This window comes from Hemitrygon akajei, unplaced genomic scaffold (assembly GCF_048418815.1).
Source record: "Hemitrygon akajei unplaced genomic scaffold, sHemAka1.3 Scf000143, whole genome shotgun sequence".
NCBI classification, from domain to species: domain Eukaryota; kingdom Metazoa; phylum Chordata; class Chondrichthyes; order Myliobatiformes; family Dasyatidae; genus Hemitrygon; species Hemitrygon akajei.
The window spans coordinates 1-21166 of NW_027332029.1; the positions used below are offsets into that span (position 1 = coordinate 1).

General features: G+C 42.7%; 2 non-coding genes across 2 annotated transcripts; one reads left to right on the top strand and one right to left on the bottom strand.

Moving 5' to 3' along the window:
• The first annotated feature begins 7644 nt into the window (after nt 1–7644).
• Nucleotides 7645–7726, top strand: trnas-gcu (transfer RNA serine (anticodon GCU)). Its single transcript has one exon. It is a non-coding gene; the product is annotated as a tRNA-Ser (tRNA).
• A 1401-nt stretch (nt 7727–9127) lies between these two features.
• Nucleotides 9128–9221, bottom strand: trnav-uac (transfer RNA valine (anticodon UAC)). Its single transcript has 2 exons — nt 9184–9221; nt 9128–9163 (listed from the first exon to the last, which is right to left on the bottom strand). It is a non-coding gene; the product is annotated as a tRNA-Val (tRNA).
• Nucleotides 9222–21166: the final 11945 nt, after the last annotated feature.

The following is a 21166-nucleotide window of genomic DNA, read 5'->3' on the forward strand; positions in this document are numbered from 1 at the left end:
TTCTGCAGATTCCCCCTCTGCCACAACCCTACCTGCCCTTTCACCTTGCGTCGGCAAACCTGGCCACAAAGCCACCCAAATCTGACACCCAGATCATTGACATAAAAACTTGGAAATGAAACGTCCTTTCGTCCCCTTTGGATCACTTTGGCCAACGGCATCCAAAAAGAAAGGGTTTCATGTATTTCCCATTTGCTGCCGTCCTGCCAGACGCCAAACTTATATCAATGATAGAATATTTAATAAAAACCAGAGAGCCTCATCTTGTTTAGCACATCACCATGAAAATGTCTTCTGAATATCCAACTAATTAACTTCTACTAACTGTTATTTGTCGATCTTGTCTGCATTTTCCTCAAACGTACCAACACATTTTTCAGGCAATATTAACACCAAGGAAGGCATGCTGGTTACGGTCAAATGTTCAATTACCTCTAAGTACTTCACAAACATCGCTCCAACATCTTATCCACCAACAATCTATGGAGCGTGTTGTGAAGAAGGGGCGCTTCCTTCGGGATTATCCATAGTCAACAAGTATTGACCCGCAGCGCCTCAATTTTAATAACAGAACGACATAATCTCTCCTGTTGTGCTCTGACCCACTGAAGCGAAAATTCACTCCTTGTTTGTTAAAATACTGGAACTAATGTCATACGTTGTGCAATCCACTTTTATTATACTAATTTGCCTGAATCGTGAATCATATCCTTATATAAATGGGAAACCATTAATGTGCAATCACACTCGGCTCAGGTGCAGCGAGTTGAATAGAAACGCTTACTGACATCAACTGTTGGGCAGATTGTACGTGGAAGATCGTTGAAAGGAACAGAGAAACGCTGGTCCGGAGAAGAGATTTGGAACGAATCCCATCTCCGATCCCGTACTGTTAAAGCAACGTTGAATTTGGACCGACGGCAAATACACATCACTGTAGGAAATGGGGCCGAGCACTGATTAACAAGATAAAAGACGTTTACTACTCCATCATGGTCATCTTTTGCGTTCCCCGGTAAGTGTGTGGAACGGATTTTTGTTTATCGCCACAGAGTCATTGAAAAGTACAACACCGAAACAGGCCCTTCAGTCCATCTGCTCTGCACCGAACCATTTCACTGCCTCCTGCGACCATATCCCTACCATCCATGTTCCCCAGTGTAGAACTTTTGTTTTGTATCACAGATTAACAGATGGGTTAACGTGTTACCTCCGCAGAGATCCTCGGCTCCCGTTTTATTTTCCACTGCAATACTGGGCCGACACTAACCTCTAGCATCCACTTCAGCTCCGCACACCGTATGCGTATGGGTCTTGTTACCACAGCAACGTAATGAGTGCTATGACGTTCGTCTCTTTGACAAAGATTGGAGCGATCGTTTAACAATTGTGTTTATTGAAGCTGTATCATTACACAGTTTTGTCTATCTATACATGTCGTGATCTTCCAGTGCCAGACAGCTATATTTTAGCACAGGCTGTCTGGTATTTTATTCTGCTGGTGCAAGAGAGATCCATAGATTCCTCATTTCTCCAGGCTATGATGCAGCGAGGAAAAGCTGAGTTTTTGTTCCGCTCGCTTCTTAACGAGGAAGGAGGGTGCCTGGCCTACGACGAGAGAAGTGGGGAATCACCAGTACATTGCTTGGAGTGGAGGAATTCTGATCTGAGGGGAATGAAAGACAGGGCTTATGAATCATTCGGAATTCTAGGAGGGCTGGTATATCACCTAAAACACTGGCAAATTTCTACAGATGTAACGTGGACAGCATTCTGTCAGGCTGCATCACCGTAAATTAATGAATTATTTACAGTAACTCCGGTTTTTTTTTTCCCCATTATTGTCTACTACATTGTACTGCTACGGCAAAGTTAACACATTCACGACACGTTTTGATTTGATTATTTATGTGTGATAGAAAGTTGATTTTTTTTTCCAGTGGTGAACGTCTGCCCACAATCCCTCATTTCTAATTGTTGACGGTCTCTCTTTCAGTGAACCTCCTCACCATCGCAATACTCTCCAGAGGAAACTGCGGCCTTTCAAAATGTATCTCCGTCTACATGGTGGCCATGGCAACAGCCGATCTACTGGTCATGGTTTTCAACGTCAGGCTTTATCAGATATTCATGCAGAGCCTTCGAGTTCAGCTTTTATCCCAACACTTCCGTCCGTATCGTCACTCTGTACGTTAGCAGTGTCAGTGTGGGACTGTCGGTAAATTATACCGTCTTCTTCACGTTTGACCGATTCGTAGCCATCAGTGGCCTGAGGATTAAATCGAAATACTGCACAGTGCGCACTGCCTTCACTGTTATAACAATTGTTTCCATTCTGGTTTTCCTCTGGTTCATTCCAAATCTATTCGCATATGGAACCCAGAGAAATAATCAACAATGTATCCTTAGGTTCCCCGCCCCAGACTGGAGTTCTATTCCACTCCCATCGGGGGCGGTGTATATGAAGGCGACGCCCATTTTAGTCCCGTGGGTTAGCATTCTTGCAATATTGCTGATTAACTGCCTGACAGTGAAACGAATCATCGCGGCTAACCAGTCCCGGAGGGCTCTGCGGAGAAAGGATGGTGCGAATCAGGCCGACCCGGAGATTAAAAACAGGAAGAAGTCCAATAACTCTGCTCTTCGCTGTCTCGCGGCAGCTATGTGATTCTCTGGCTGGGAGTGGCTGCATCGGCAGGTATGTCTGTGTACCGGCGAGCAGATTACAGCTCTCGGGAGTCATCGCCGCTGAAACCGGATACATGCTCATGTATCTGAGCTGCTGCAGCAACACCTGCATTTACGTGGCGACCCAGTCAAAATCCGGGAGCAGCTGGGAGCCGTGCTGAAAACCCCCTTGACTCTTATCCCGGCGTTGTGGAAACAGAAAACAAACAGACTAGGCTGTCCTATGCTATCCCACTGTTACATTTTTCTCTGTTGCTGTAGTGTAACTGGATCCGGTATGAAAATTAAAAGAAAAAAAGAGAAAAATCTATTTCGATGTGAGCATAGTCTCCCTTACACCAGCCCGAGACCCGCAGTCCGCCCCTGCCGCACAGAAAGCACAGCGGCCTTATCCCCGCCAAGATCTCTGACGTAACTCATGACCCAAGCGGAAGGAGTCGCAAGGCGGCTGCCGTAGCACACAGTGCAAACCGAGGCCGTGGCCATTATCACTTATGATCTTTCGAAATGTGGGGGTGACCTTTCACTCTTTCCAATTTACCTTAATGATTAGTGACGGTGATTATCTAATCGCAATGCCAGAGACGGATACAACGCAGGTGACCATTCGTCCCATTGAGTCGGTACCGAACAAACACCGCAGTGAACATCTTTTCTCCCTCTTTGCCCTTCCTATTAAACTCCCATTCAACACGGCTGTCGAAATTCCCTTCACGACCAACATGCAGTTAATTCCGAACCCTCGCCGGCTGAACTATTCCCTCGTTGACTTTCGTGTTTTCGTTAATTCCATGGGTGCAGCTCCCTGGATAAGGGGTGCGGTTTCCCTTTACCACATTTCTCAGTACCCCTTACTGATTTTGTACAGCCAACAACAAACCCCCACGCAACCTTCAGCCTTCCAAAGTGACCAATAGCAAAGTGTTCCGTTTGTCCACACACCTCGTCTTCACTTCAGTAAATGTCATCCTCTGTCAAGAACAGCAACATATTAAATATAAGAAGCAGTGAAATGTGAAAGTCGAGTCATTTAACGGAAAATAAAGTCAAATACGAATGTTCCCTTATCCATTCAACACGAATCAAGGACAATCAGGGCAAGATAGGAAAAGTCAGCATGGTTTACTTAAGGGAAAATCTGCCTGAAGAAGCTACTGGAATCCTTAGACGAGACTGTAAGCAGCATAAATAAATGGGATGCAGTAGATGCTGTATTCTGGCCTTTCTGAAGGCCTTTGACAAGGTGCCACAAACGAGGCTGCTTATCAAGTTACGAGCCCATGCTATTACACGGAAGTTACTGGAATGGTTCGAGCAATGGCAGCGAGTGGGATAAACTGATCCTTTTCTGTCATACTGCCAGTGACTAGTCGTGTTCCACAAGTGTCGGTCTTGGAACCACTTCTTTCTATGCTGAGAATAAATGCTTTAGGTGATGGAATACATGGCTTTGTTGCCACGTTTGCAGATGATACGAAGATTGGTCGAGGTATAAGTAGTATTGAAGAAAAAGGTAGAATGAACAAGGACTTAGACAGTTTACGAGAATGGGCAGTAAAGTGTCAAATGATGTACAATGTTGGAAAAGGCATGTTCATGCATTTTAATAGTGGAAATAGAGGTGCGGAATATATTCAAAATGGGGAAAAATCCAAATACTGAGATGCAAATTTACTCAGTTTCCTTGTGCAAAAGACCCTATAGTTTAAAGTTGAGTTATTAGGTCGGGTAGGCAAATGCAATTTTGACATTCATTTCAAGAGGGTCCAGAATGCAAGAGCAGGGATCTGATGCTGAGCTTTATAAGGTACTGGTGAGAGCTCACCTGGAGTATTGTCAAAACAGTTTTGGGGTCATCATCGAAGAAAAATATCAGTGACGTTTCACTCTCCCCAGGAATGGAGTAGTAGGGTTATTCAACTGAATATTGGAAAGAACTGACAGGTTAAACAGGAGATGGAGATGTGCTATGGAAAATTAAAAAATCCAGCAGAAAAGCGAAAGCGAGCAATGGCTGTAAACAGAAAGTGTTTTGTTAAGCATTGAGGTTGGCTCGATTGCTGCTCCCTCGATAATATGTGCGGTTTTCTTTTTCCCTTTTCCTCGATGGCTCTCAATTACTTTTCTACAGCCGTCAAATTCCCCATCGAACATTCAGTCTTCTGGGACAAGGAAAGCAAGTGTCCCATACGTCCACACACCGTCACGGCGTCACCACTTTGGCACCACTTTTACTAAATTCTTCTCCAATCGGGAAGAGCAACATAAAAACTACAGGAAACATTAAAATAAGCAACTCGACGAATAGAAGCAGAAGGAAAGTCAAATACGTTAACGGCATTGGAGGTTCGCATTCATCACTGGTTGGGATAATGCATTATCCGCTATTCAGTGGCAAGATTAGTTCTCTCTCGCAGCCGGGTTCTGTGTATTTCCATGCCGGAAACAGGAGAACAGACGATTTATGTGGTGAGATAAAAATAAATAGATTCATCTCCAATATTCACACTTCCTACCGAATCTTGACGTGGACAATAAAAGGACTCTGTAGATCACGATCCATAAGCAGTTATTGACAGTACGTGAAGGCAACATTTTGTCCAAAACAATTCTTATGCATGACGTGTGGACATGAACAGGCAATTCGACACGTTCAGTCGCGAGTCGACGCTTTCTGCAGTTACTCTGGCCCTGTGAGCTCTGGGCTCTCAATCTAACCGTATGTACTTCAAAGATGACAAACGTTGTGTGGCTTCACATGAAGGCCACAAATACATATTTCACAACAAAAACATTTTAAAAATTGTCTGTATCGTTTTCTTCATTTTTACATCAGTAGGTAAGAGGATTGACTCAGCGCTAATTTCGTTGCGCGGAGTTCTGAGTTTAGGATGCAGCCCAGTTTGTTTGTTACAACAGGAGGACAGGGAGGTGGGTGGAGAGGAGGTCACTAAACAAGCATTATGACCAATCCAGCACTGTTGTCACAAGAATTTTAGAGAAAACCTTTTCCTAACAAATGCAATAAACATATACAACAGTCCATCTCTGTGCCACAGCAGAACACATCATCGCATAATAGTCCCTGTTTTATTATTTGTTACATTATTATTTCATGTTATTGCACATTATTATTGTGCGTTTTATTATCCTGTAATTTATTATTAGTTTTGTCAGCACACTGCTAAATGTGTTTTTAAAATGTTGCTGCTGTATCGAAAGATATTCCCACTAGGTAGGGATCAGGATCATATTATTATTATCATTATTATTATTATTATTATTATTATTATTATTATTATTATTATTATTATTATTATTATTATTATTATTATTATTATTATTATTATTATTATTATTACTATTATTATTACTATGATGATGATTAGTAGTAGTAGTGGTATTATGGGCTGCAGTTACACTGTATTAGGTACAAAAACACGTTTTTTGCAATCAGGCTAATTTGAAATGTTTCGGTTGAATTAACTTACTAACGTAACACATCTTAATTAAAATGAATAATTCCAATAAATGTACTTTCAGCTGTATTAAGCAAATGACAGGCTCTCCCCAATTGACATCAATGTATCCGGGGGTAGCGAGGGTGAACAGCTTTAAGTTACTCGGCATAAACATCACCGAAGATCTTACGAGGCCTAAACATACCGGCTGTGTGCCTCTTTCACCTCAGATGGTTGAAGAAACTTGACGTGCGGCCCCCAGATCCTAAGAACTTTCAATAGAGGCACAATTGGGAGCATCCTGACTGGCTACATCACTTTCTCTTTTGGGAACTGTATTTTCCGCAATCGCAGGGACCCTGCAGAAAGCTCAGCGGACAGCTCAGCACATCTATATATATGTAACACTTACCAACAGGCTGGTATATGTCTAGGGGAAAAGGAGATCCAGCCAAACACCAACCCACCTCCCGTACACGCAGGGGCTGTGGGAATCAAGGTTATGCTGCGCGGACACACACAGTATCAAACACACACCAGGTATCGTTATGAAATACACTTTAAGGATTTTACTAAAACTAAAAGAGTACTATGCAATACAATATATATGAAAGAAAAGAAAAAGTAAAAGGCGCCAACTTATCAAAGTTCAGTCAGTTTAGTGCACATCGTTTGAGCTCAACCATCGAACCATTCGACCTCTCGTCACTTTCCTCCGACCTCCACGTCCTCGCACCTCGACCACCGCCGGTGGTCGACCAAGCAGTGCAGCGCACGTCCACCTTCCTCGGCTTCTCCTTCCCGACTCCCCTGAAAAAAACACGAAAAGCCCCAGGCTCCCAGCCTCACCAGACAAAATAACATTCCCCATTGGTTAACAAATGAATACAATCCCCATATCAGCAAGTCTAAAGCTAAACAACTGCGAGAGAAATACTTATCAGACAAAGAAGCATTCCGACTCTTAACAAACCAAAGAAGCCACTTTGAGTAACTTATACAGGACATTGTACACACACACACACACACACACACACACACACACACACACACACACACACACACACACACACACACACACACACACACACACACACACACACACACACACACACACACACACACACACACACACACACACACACATATTTTACAATGTAGTTGCGTTTGAAAATAAGCCAGACATTTGCGCACCTGCCCACTGCTCATTGCACAACTGAAAATACTCACAGGCTCTCGGGTTTAAACTGCATGGAATCGATACTTTTAACGCAGCACGATCAGAGCGTCTGAGGTGCCAATAAAAAAAGCTCCATTCTCCTGCCGTTTGCGCATATCGCTCCAAGCATTCCTTATCCATGCCCAGGAATTCTGGTAACCATGGTAGCCAAGGGAAATAGAACTGGAATATGAAAACAAGCGTGTGAACATAAGCGGGGATTACAGGTGATTGGAAAGAAACACAGAAAAATAAAACTCAAACGTTTGAAGAGCAGACGAGGTGGCCGAGAGGTTAAGGCGATGGACTGCTAATCAATTGTGCTTTGCACGCATGGGTTCGAATCCCATCCTCGTCGTGACAGGTTTATCTTGGGGCATTATATATATTATATATAATATAATATAATATGCATAATATATTGAAGTTATCACTTACTAGAATTCCGAGTCTTCACCTTTCGTCACACAGAAGGCTTGGCTAAGAAATAAGTAAATCAATGATTTTAATTAAAATTTTGTAATAGATTTGGTTATTATATCAGAAGGTATGGGGCAGAATTCTGTCATTCTGTCTAATCCATCATGGATGTTATATTATCAGTCTCCACAAGGTGGCGGACCCGCTCACGTGCTAAATTCAGTGCCTTTAAGATTTCTCATCCTGTCTCTCCCGTCCGTACTCTTCACCTCAGATTACAAGTTAATTGAAGCGAGTGACTGAACCATGTGCCGATACATTTATAAACAGCAGGACTCGTTACACGCCAGAGTTACTTGTGAGACGATGCCAGCTGTAGAGTAATGAATCACGGCCAATCGTCCCACCGAGTCCGTACTAACACCAGACACACAATCATACTGATATTTCATTAATGATCGTGTTCCAATCTGATCCGGCGGGTCGCAACCAGACCAAGGCATGAACGGCCAATTAAACGACGTATTGTGAACGAAAATTATATTGCTAACAACAGTCTTCAGGAAAGGAGCGGCAAGTCGATCAAATCAATGGTCGCAGTGGAGTGATCGCATTCCAGCCGGAAGGATCTTACCATTGGAAACAGAACATTAGCACGTCAGTAGAATCGGGGGAGGTGTCGTCCCTTTAACAGAGGCTTGGTGAACACGGGACATGTGCGAATTTATTTATAATTCAGTCCAGAAATAATGCAGCTACATGCTGAGAGAGGGAGAGGGATATCAGTATCTCGATACCATTTACGCTCACTGAAGCTATGTTTAATATCACTTTTGTTCGCGTGTGCCTGAAACAATTCGCCGAAGTAAATATTGAGTTTAATCGACAGCACAACGAACCAAGGCGAAGTTCAATTAGAGCGTTTCTGCAGCGTGGCTTCAGGAAAGGTCGGGTTGGTTTCTTCACCACTTGCTTGACTGAATTGCGAAGACAGGAATGTGGGGTCACAGATGTGTTGATTCAACAAAGATGCCACCTGTTCAGACACGTTCAACACCGGGAAGTGAGGTTCCGCGTGTTGAACGAAAGGACCAAACAGGGAGAATGCCTGCAGCCCGGCGGACACTGCCTTTTAGTGAGTAAGGGATGATCTCCTGCAAAACGTTTAACCTCACGGCCCCTTGCTCAGTTCAAAACTCAGAGGGGCATCGTTTCAAAGTCAAATCTAAATAATAACCAGGGTATGTCACCAGAACAAAATTAAATGGAGCATTTCAGTTGAATGCTCAGCCTGAGAGACGCCCAATCACCTGGACGTTGCAAGCATTAAAATCACAAGTGCTCTTGGTGAGGTTCGAACTCACAGCCTCGGCATTTCTCCGCCGTGTACTGTCTTGTAAGTACCGCGCGCTAACCTATTGCGCCACGAGAACACAATGGTGCAAACACGTGGTTTTACATATCTGGAAAGAAAAATTAGAATAAATTCTTACAGCATAGAGCAAGGAAATATACCTGAAAATGCTGTTCGGCCCACAATTTATTGCAATAACAGCTAAAAAGCAAATCAAACACACTCAAATTCTAATATCACCTTTCTACCATGTCACTATCCTTCGATTTTCCTGACATCCATGTGCATATTGAATCATCAAATGTGCATATCAAATACCAGCTATGATTTTGCTGATGATGCAAATATTGTTGGTAGAATCTCAGATGAAGACGATAAAGCGTACAGGAGCAAGATATGTTCACTAGTGGAGCGGTGCACAGCAAAAACCTTGCACTGTGCGTCAGTAAGACGAAAGAGTTTAATGTGGACTTCAGGAAGGATAAGACGAAGGAACACATACTAATATTCAGAGGGATCAGAAGTGGAGGGAATGAGGAGTTTCAAGTTCTTGGGTATCAAGATCGCTGAGGACTTAACCTGGTCTCAACATACTGATGCAGTTATAAAGAAGGCTAGAGAACGACTATACTTCATTAGTAGTTTGAAGAGGTTTGGTAGGTCAACCAATACATTTAAAATCTTCTATAGTTGTACCGTGGAGACCATTCTGACAGGCTGCATCACTGTCTGGTATGTGTGTTTGGGGGGGGGGGGGGGTGGCGGAGGGGCGAGGTTTTGCTACAGCACTGGACGGAAAGAAGTTGCAGAGGGTTTTTGAATTTAGTCCGCTCCATCTTGGGTGCTAGAGTACAAAGTACCCAGGAGATCTTCGAGGAGCGCTGTGTCAGAAAGGTAGAGTCCACTATCAAGGACCTCCAGCACCCAAAGCATGTCCTTTTCTCAATGTTACCATCAGATATGAGGTTCAGAAGCCTGAAGGCACACACTCAGCGATTCAGGAACAGCTTCTTCACCTCTGCCGTCCGATTTCTAAATGCACATTGAACCCGTGAACACTACTTCACTTTTTGAAATACATAGTATTTGTTTTATTTTTAACCCAATTTTAAGCTGTTCGATATACGTATACTTTCATTGATTTACTTCTTTATAATTATTTTATTTTCTTCTTCTATATTATGTATTACTTTGAACTGCTGCTGCTAAGTTACAAAATTTCAGGACACCTACCGGCGATAATATTCTTTTTCTGAATTCCGATTCTGATCTCTTTAAAACCTCTAATGTTCTCGTATCTACCACCATACGATGCAGTGCACTCCAAGCATCGACCATTCTGATGTGAAAACTTGACTTGTCATCTCCCCAGAATCTATCTCCTCTCATCTTCAATGCATGGCATCTTGTATTAGTTATTTCAACCCTGGGAAACAGACACGCCCTTTCGACTCTGTCTCTTCCACTCATAATATTCTAAACCTCTACTAGATCTCCTCTCAGCTCCCGGCGCTCCAGAGAAAACAAACCGTGTTAATCCAAACTTTCATAAACGCACATACCCACTAAGCCAAGCATCATTCAGGTAAACCGCCTCTTTAACCTCATCAAGACCTCAACATCCTCCTGCAGTAATTGTAATGGTACATCTGTAGAATTGTAAGCAATACTCCTAAGTAGCCTAATCACATTCTTATAAATTTGCAACATAACCTCTTCACTTTTGAACTTAATGCTTCGACCGATAAGAGCAAGTTTTATTTCATAAAAAGAAGTTTGATCGATCAACCATCTTATCGATCTTCGCTTTCAGCACAAGCGGGTATAACTTGAGGACCAAAAGCACATTATCAAATAATACAAACCTTCTTCTAATTCGGGTGGAAATGAAACGAAGAAAGATACGAAAGGCAGCAGGATCATCAACCCACATATCCCACACCGCACACAAAAATAACACAACAACGGAGCTGGTACACCCCGCACCACCCGACCCCGCACGAAAAAAAACACAAACAAAATGGAATAGGCACATCGACCCCTAATTCCCCTCGCTGTGCACAGAAAAGGAGGAAGATCAGGCGAGAAACGCAAAACACAGAAAAAATACAAGTACAAGACTAAAAAAATGTTCCAGTGCCTATCAAATGTATTCACCCCCTTGGAAGTTTTAATTTTTATTGTTTAATAACATTGAATTCAATATGTTTTCTTTAAACCGATCAACAAAAAGCACCCTTCTGTGTCAATGAGAAAACAAATGTCGACTAAGTGTTCGGAATTAATTATATTGAAAGGAGACGGGAAATCAAAAAGAAAGCTGGTTTAGGGAGCACAAAGAACGCACAAACACAGCCAGAAAAATGCGAGTGCCTGAAGTTCCAGACGATTTGTTATATGAGATTATAAGAAATAGCAACAAATGGAAGTATACTAGCACTGATAACATTCATTGGTATTGGTAAGAATCTTCATATTTCCTTCATAGTGGATTAATATATGTCACCAATTTTCTTTCAAATTTGAAAGAGTGACCGAATGTTTGACAGAAACATGTATAAATATAGAAAGTCTACAACACATTACAGGCTATTCGTCTCGGTGTTGTGCCAAGCGTGGAAACTACTCTAGAAGCTGCAAGAAATTCCCAACCGCATAGCCCTCTATTTTTCTAAACTCAATTTACTTGTCTAAGAGGCTCTTCAAAGATCCTGTTGTATCCGCCTCTACCACCTTCGCTGGCAGTGTATTCCACACAGCCAGTACTCTGTGAAAACACACCACTGATGTCCCCACTGTACCTAATTCCAAACACCTCAAAACTATTACCGCTCTTGTTAGCCATTTCAATCCTGGGGGAAATCCTCCGGCTATCCACACCATCAATACCTCTCATCATCGTATACACATATATCAGGTCACCACCCATCCTCCATCGATCCAAGGAGGAAGTCCAAGTTCGCTCAACATAAGACATGTTCTCCAATCCAGGTACCATCCTTGTAAATCTCCTAATGCAAAAGCCTAAAGAGAAACCACAAATCATTCATCAAAATACCGTCCTGTCACAAACGATGTATAGAATTGTAACAACATGCATTTCGCAACTAATCACCCCTCGCTTAGATAACTAGAATATACTCACTAAACAGCAGGAAAGATGCGGTGAGGGTATGCAAGGACATAAAGAAGAATCAATATTAGAGCGGCTCGCTGTTGCTCTCGCACATTTTTAGACGTGATTCTCCAGCCGTTACGCCATGTCAAGTGATGTCTCCACTTTATTCCATTCAATGATCGGCCTCTTTTGGCCATGGGCATTTGGTAATTTATGACACAGTGTTTTCTCAGCGTCAGTAATGTGGTAGATATTGTTTCAAGGTCATAAACAGAAACATAGACCAGTAGAATTTGTCCAGTGAAACAGACACCATAGAAAGCGAGATAAGTGAACAATCACTCTCGAGCCTTCGTCAAGAGTGTACGTGTGCCAATAGTCAAAATGAAGATTGCGGGACGTGATAAGCTAAACTAGACTGTGGTGCTTGTGGAGCGTGAAATACTGGCTGTGATTTAGGGTTTTATCATACCAGGGTGAGAAAGGGACATGGGCATAACCATAAAAAGGAGAGGGCAGTTCAGCCGGTGCAAAACCAAAGAAACATTACGCAGTTCTTTCCCAGTCGTGGCAGGCCACTCAGTGTGAGGACGAAATGCCGTTTCTTCCATTTATGCTCTTCTTCACCATGGCAGTGGAGAAGGTCGCCGACAGAGACTAAGGTCCTGATGTCAGTGGATTCAGCATGAAACAGGAACACGGGACTAACCGCGTGGACAAGTATTCTGCAGACTGAGCAGCCAAACTGAGTGTTTTTATTGTTATAATGTTTCTCGTTGTGATCAATGAAAGTTATCAGTAGCCTCGGCCGGCGAACGTGCAATTACATCGTTGCGTCATTGCATTACGTCAGAATGAAGCGAAGAAAGTCAGCACATTACGCGAACATACGCTAAAACTTACACTTACAATAAACCTGTCCATCGTATTACATGCAACTGATACAGAAAAATTTTTACAAATCTGAACACGTACCTCCTAATACTTTTTAATCTTACGTGTGAAGCATCTCTTCCTCCCCCGCATCAAATAGAGAATGACAGATTATCCGCTGATATCTGGAATGTTCTAGGTTCGGACCTTCCTGGTGAAACCCCTCTGCATCGGAGCCATTGCATTCACAGCAGGAACATTAAGATCTCTAATCAGACAAATATACTCACAGATTAGTTTGTGTTGCTTGGATTTCCATCATCTGCAGATTTTCTCTTGTTTGTGAAATATTACATATTATTATGTCATGACCTTTCCGGTCAGGGAATGTGTTCAACACTACATTATCAACCGGCATCTGAAAAAGTTATTGATGTTTGAACATCCATGTTCTTCTCCTTCCCCTTGTAATCCTTGTCTGCCCTTCTCTGACCGTCAGACAAACTGATCAATTTCATCGCATATCTGACGTATGGCTTATGTCTTCAACCAGCATCTCGACACGGTGAAAGGCTCTCCTTATGTACTGTTCAGTTCAGACCATTCAACCCATCGAGTGTGAATGGAAAACGACAGGAAAAATGAACAGGATATATATTGTTGTGTTGTATTTACAGCGAAAGGACGGTTAAGATTGTCAAATAAGTAAATACGAATATCTACCTCACTGTTAACAACGCTACAAATTTCCAGCATCTGCGAAACAATTTTCACTGTTGATACAATTGCAATGAATGTAGATGTTCTGTCGGTTTAGGTATTTGCACCAATTCGAGAGACATGTATAGTGATTAAATTGTTTTGTTTCAAACTGGTGTGAACTTTGGTGGCAACTGATTTACTATGCGAGAAACTGCATCAGTATGTAGCGCATTCAAAGTTCTGGAGGGCCTCAGCAGGTCAGGCAAAATGGAACTGAATAAACTGTCGGCATTTCGGGTCGCGGCTTTCAACAGGACTGGACATGAAAGGGGAAGAGGCCCGAATGCGAAGTTTGTGGGGGCGGGGGGAGCGGAGAACATGCTTGAATATGACTGCTGGAGACAGCTGGATTGAGTAGAGGAACGAAATGAATAGCCTGGGTTGATAAGTGGAAAATGCAAAGGGCTGGAGAAGAAAAAGTTCGATAGGAGAGAGGATAATGGGAGAAAGGGGAGGAGGGGGCAGCAAAGGGAGGTGATAGGCAGGTAAAAAGAAGAGTATAAGGCCATGGGTAAATGAGAGGGGAAGGAGAGAAGGGCAATACCGGAAGATAGAGATATCCGTTTCGTGCCATAATATTGGATGTTACCAGGACGGTGCATATGATCTTACATCTCCAACACAACAGAAGGAATGAGCCGGGGAGAGAGAGAGACTGATTAATGATAAAAACGAAGGCAAAGTAAAATGATAGGAAAATAGAGAAAGACAGCGATGGGGATAGACACTGTGGGGGAAGAAAGAGAGAGAAGGTGGAAGAGAGGAGAGACTGGGTGAGAGAAAGAGGTATATAAAAGGACGGGGGACAGTACGCGGGGGAGGCAGGATCGGGGACGAGAGACTACGAAGGAAGAAACTGCAAAGGAAAAGAGACTTGGTTGAGAGAAGATCTGTGGGTTAGAGATGGCGAATTGACTGGAGAACCTGGAGGAGAAAGACTTTGGAGAGAGAGGTGGTGTAGAGAGTGGCGGAGAGGAAAACTAGGGGAGATATAGACTAGGAGGGGAGAGAGAGATTGGGAAGATATAGAGAGACAGACTTGAGAGAGAATGGAGGGAAAGATAGAATGGGAAGAGAGACTCGAGAAAGAGAGACTTGGAAAAAGTGACTGCGTGAGAAAGATTCGTGGAGAACAAAGCGAGAGCAGGATGGGGAAGGGAGACTGCGATGACAGAGAGACTGTGGCAGACAGAGCACGGGATATGAGACAGACTGGGAGAAGAGGGGAGAGAGAGAGAGAGAGAGAGAGAGAGAGAGAGAGAGAGAGAGAGAGAGAGAGAGAGAGAGAGAGAGGGACTGACAAACAGACAGATTGATGCTGGCACTGTCTGCACGGGCCGCTCCACACAGCCGTCTGACTTTTAGCTCTCCTTCACTGACTCAGTTTCCTTCTCCTGCGTGAGATGGGAGAATGCGGAGGGAGCTTCACTATATATCTAATTGTGGGAGTGTGTGATGGTGCTGGTGCGATGTTGTGAGGCAGCTTCACTGTGTCTGGCACCGGTATTGTGAGATGGGACCTGTAGAAACAGCTTCACTGTGTCTGACCCCAGGACTGTGTGATGGGATATTGTGCCAGGAGCTAAATTACAGCGTATAAGCCTATACCGTGTGCTTTCAATTTGTACACTAATCTCCTGTGTGGGACCTTGTTAAAAATATTTTGAAAATCCAATTATACCACATCCACTGGTTCTCCCCATCCACCCTACTGGTACCATGAGCTCCCTGCCGGTTGCCTCCATACGCTCCAGTATTTGTTTTTTTCTCAATTTTGTCTTCCTGCGCGAGAACCAACAGCTGTCCGCTGTTTAGCAGTTTTCTTTCAAGTTTGTGTAGACTGTAACTGGACAAATGCACTCCAGTCTTTCACGGCGAAATTCGACACAAAACATTTCGCTTGTTTTCTGTAGATGTGTCCTACACAGGTCCAGTAGGAGGATTCGCCCAAACACCCATTTTAAAGTGGACGGAGGCATTTTCAAAAACGCCTAGTGTGGACGCGAAACCGTTTTTACGCTAAAACGGCGTTTTCAAAATTATCCGGTCTAGTCTGGACGTAGCCTAAGTCATTAGATATATTTAAAGAGGGGCTTTTGTTCCAAGTGATCTGTTTTTACAGATTCCTTCTTAATAATTTACTCTGACGTCTGCAGCTACTGGAGTTTGCATAGAAACATTATATGTTTTGATCCTGTCTGACACCACATTTTAATCTGACACCACATTTTATTTGCAACAGGAAACACACAGAGATCAAAGAGCTGTTTACTTCACTCATGCAAATTTAATCCTTTTAATCTGACAGAACATTTGCAGCAGGAAACACACAGATTGAGAACAAAGGGCTGTTTATTTCACTCATGCAGGTATAACGTGTTTGAAAGTCACACATGCAAATTCACCCACAGACAGAAGTGAAAGGCGTTCCTGAAATTGGGTGGGGTGTAGGTTCAGAGAAAGAGAGATAAAGAGGTGGGAAAGGATACCAAACAGTTACTGGGTCAGAATATTCAGTTTATCTGTAAAACATTCCGAATTATTCACTCTTGCTGCTGGGGACATTGCAGATCTAATCTGAACATCCCACTGCTTAATTCTGGCCTGTTCCCTTCTGTGTCACAGAAGAACAGCCTGAGAACATAGGGGTATTAGAAAAAACTTGAGGTGTTCAGGGAGTGATGGGGAGAATGGGGAAGTGAGACATGAGGGGATATTGTCTCAGGCAACTCAGAGAAAGGACCTTTGACCCACTGAGAACATGCCGACCATTAAATGCCATTGTCACTGATCCGACACTAAACTCACAATATTGTCTACATTCCTCTGGATGCATTTTAGTGTGGTCGTTTCATTGCCGGATCAATGTGTGCAATTAAATCAGGACACCGTGCTCTAACATTAGCTCCCGAGGCCTCTCCATCTCACGATCCATGAAGACAACACACTAGCAGCAAGAGGAAATTGCCCTACCCATCAAATCGAGGCTGCTACTCATTGGTCAATCTGTCCTAGTCTCACGCCAATGCACGAGAATCGATAAGCCTATGGAAAGTGATGGATACAACCCAGTCCCCAGGAGAAGCCCACTTCACCTTTGAGCCCATCTACAAGGAGCGTAGACACAAGAAAGCAATATCCATTATCAAGGATCCCCGCGATCCAAACATGCTCTCTTATCAGGGCTGCTCTTTGGCAGCAGATACAGAAGCCTGAGGGCTCACACCACCAGATCAAGGACAGTTGTTGTTACACTTCAACATCAGGCAGCTGGATCAGCGTGGATAACTTAACTCACCTCGATATTGAACAGATTCCATAACATATGGACTCACTTTCAACGACTCTTCAGCTCAGGTTTTTAGCATTATATAAGAGGGGTGATTGATATCTTTGTGGCCTAAGGTAGAAGAAGATGAGTTACTAATTTCAAACTTTCTGCATTATCAATCAAAGCGTTGACCTGCATGTAACGAGAGCTTCTTGGACCTCCAGGTGGTCCACAACAGGGGTGATTGGTAAGTCCGTGGCCTACTGTAGAAGGAGATGAGTTGTACAGCTCTCGTTATATGCGCGTGCAGTTCCAACTCTATGAGTGAAAATGCAGAAAGTTTGAAGTTAACAACTCATCTCCTTCTACCGTAGGCTCTTTGCAAAATTGCACAAGCTGTGCCAAGTTAGTATGGAGCTGTGGTGGACAGCAATTGTGAGGTCTTGTCACAAATGTTCGAAAAGTCAGGATTCAGATTGGGCCACTCAAGGCCATCAATTTTCTGCATTTGAAGCCATGTCATGGTTGCTCCGATAGGGTCCTTTGAGTTGTTGTCTTAATAAAATACAAACTTCCTCACTAGTGTAAGCTTTATGGCAGAGGTAGCAGGTATTTAATTATACTGAATCTCTCTGTATTTAGCAGCAACCAATCCTGCTCAGTCTTCCAGTCCCTGCTCCTCATATGCATCCCCACGGCATGATGCTACCTCCACAGTTTGTCTTGGTTGTGTGCACATTTTCATTGTTTCTATTGTATTTCTTTGCAACACTGAGTCTCTACATGGAGAAGTGGAGGGAATGAGCAAGTTCAAGTTCCTGGGTGTCAAGATCTCTGAGGACCTAACCTGGCCCCAACGTACTGATACAGTTATAAAGAAGGCAAGACAGCGACTGTACTTCATTAGGAGTTTGAAGAGATTTGGTCTGTCAAAAATATACACTAAATAACTCCTAAGATGTACGGTGGAGAGCATTCTCACAGACTATATCACTGTCTGGTGTAGGGGTGGGCGAAGCTACTCCACAGGACTGAAAGCAGTTACAGAGGGTTGTAAATTTAGTCGGCTCCATTTTGTGTACTAGTCTATAAAGTATCCAGGATTTCTTCATGGACTGTCTCAGAAAGGCAGCGTCCATTATTAAGGACCTCCAAAATCGAGGGCATGCACATTTTTCACTATTACCATCGGGTAGGTAGTGCAGAAGCCGGAAGGGACAAACTCAGCGATTCAGGAAAAGCCATCCAATTCCTAAATTGTCAACAGTGACCCTCAGACAATTCCTCACATTTTAAAGTATATTAAAAAGTGCACTGTTTTTAATCTATTCAATATATGCAAACTGTAATTGCTTACTTATTTAGTTATTATCATTTTTTTTCTTCTAAAATATGTATTGCATTGAACTGCTACTGCTAAGTTAAAAAATTGCATGACACATGCCGGTGATAATAAACCTGATTCTGATTTTGAACCTCTGACTGCTGACCGTAAAACTGTCTCTCTTTTAATACCTATCTGGTCTGAGAATGGCTACTGGTAGCATCTCGGGGGCAGCTGCTGGACATTGTGAAAAGTGACGGAGATCAGCCAGAGTGTCATTGTTCACCTTGGTACTAACAGCAGGGGGATGAGATGTTACAATGTCTGCTTTGAGAGTTGAGTTGTTGGTTGAAGATCAAGGTTTCCAAGTTTATAATCTCTGTACCACTCGCTCTGAGTTTAGAAATATGAGATTGGTCAGTAAGTGCTCGGCTAATGTGATAATTGAGAAGAGTGGACTTTGAATTCGAGTTTCTTTTCGAAAGATATATAGATTTTTGCTATAAATTTGAAGGGGGCAGGCACATTTATGATAATAAGACAGGACCTGGTGAATCATAAATATGAGATTCTGCAAATGCTGGAAATCCAGAATAACAGGGGCAAAATGCTGGCAGAACTCAACAGGTCAGGCAAGATCTGTGGAAAAGAATAAAGAGTTGACATTTCAAGCTTGAACCCGAGGGGGATCAATATCATTGTGGACAGGTTTCCTAGAGCTGTCATGCAAGGTTTGAACTTTGGCAGGGGAATGAAAACCGGAGTGACAGGGCTGAGAATGAGGCAGTTGGTATACAAGTGAATATGGTGTATGGCTAAGACTGTGAAAAAGGGTAGTCAAGTTTATTGTCATTTAATTATGCACAGGTATACCGTCAAATGAGACAACATTTCTCTGTAAAGCACTGTAGTGCACACAATAACTTCGGAAAGTAAGAGTAAGATCTGCAAATGAATTGTGCATAAATACACCAAGTAAAGTGGATAAATTAAAGATTGTTGGCTACAGAACCAAAGCACCAATGACACTTTGAATATAATCTTGTAGTGAGTTCAGATGCAGAGTGGCCTGAGGGAAGGTACTGTTTCCCATCCTGATGTTTTCGTCTTAATGCATCACAGTCTGCTGTTTGGTGATAGGAAGTCAGTCAAAGAGGATGCTGGATATATGGGTGGCACACTAAGAGCTGTGTCTTCATGGCGCTCCTGACAAATGTCAATGATAGAAGACCCCTATGATAATCTCTGTTATTCTCACAGTCATTTGTAGGGACTTCAGATCCCATGCTCTGCTGCTAGAAAGAGATACAATTTGTCAGGGATCCTGTAAAACTCAGTTAACATAGACAGGTGCGAGCTCACTTATCTGAATCTCCTTATAGAAAGTGGCAGTGCTGATGAAATTTACAGCTATGATGTACTGGTCATCGCTGAGATGTAGTTGAAAGAAGATTGTAGTTAGGAGATTAACATGCAAGGATACACATCGGATCGAATGGACAAGAGGTCAGAAGAGAGGGAGAGTTGGGGAAGATGTAGAATCCTTTTGAGCAATGTTAGGGAACTGCAAATGTAAAAATAAGACCTGGATGAGAGTTGTGTACAGGCCTCAGAACTTGAGCTATGATGTGTGCTACAAATTACATAGGATATAGAAAGGACATTTCAAAAACGGCCATGTATTTCAATTTGCAGGTAGATTGGGAAAATTATGTTAGCAATGGACCCCAACGAAGAAATTTGTAGAATGCCTTCTAGATTGCATCTTTTCAAGCATGTTGTGGTTAAGCCCACTTGGGTGAAGGCAAGTCTGGATTTGGTGTTGTGTAATCAGGCATTGATCGTAACTTACCTTGCAGTTTGAGAGGGAGAAGCTGAAAATTGATGCGTCAGTATTGCAGTAGATACAGGTAACTACAGAGACATGAGAGAGAACGTGCCCAGAGTTGAATGGAAGGTGTCGTTCGCATGGATGATGTCAGAGCAGCAATGGATGGAGTTTCTGGGATTAATTCACAAAGCGCAGTATGGATACATATCAAAGATGGTGAAATATTTTAAAGGGAGGATGAGGTCTCTGAGGCTGAAAATACGTAGTCAAAGACAGCACAAAAACAAATGAGAGGGCACATAATAAAGCAATAATCAATGGGAAGCGAGAAGATTTTAAAGCCAAGTTCAGGAAATAAAAGCCAATAAGGAAAAAACATTGAATATGAAGTTTAATTAGTCAATAATATACAAGAGGATACCATGAGTTTTCTCAGATTTACAAAGAGTAAAGGACAGGCAGGAGTGAAATGTGGCATTGGTGAGGTAGTAATGTGGAATAAAGAAAAACAGACAAAATTAAGAAATATTTTGTGTTCGTCTTCACCACGAAGAACACCATCAGAATAACAAAATTTCATGTGTTAGGGAACAGAAGTCAGTGTAGTTGGTCTTACTAAGAGGAGCGTGCTTGGGTATCATCTTGGGCAGAACGGTATGAAAGTAGATAGGTGATTTGGATCAGATGGCGAACCCCCAGTGATATGAAAGAGGTACCTGAAATGAACATAGAGGCATTAGTGATGAACTTTCAACAACCATGATGGCTTCAGAGGAATGGAAATTTGCAAACGTCACTCCATACTTGAAGAAGTGAGGGAGGGAAAAGATAGGAAATTATGCACA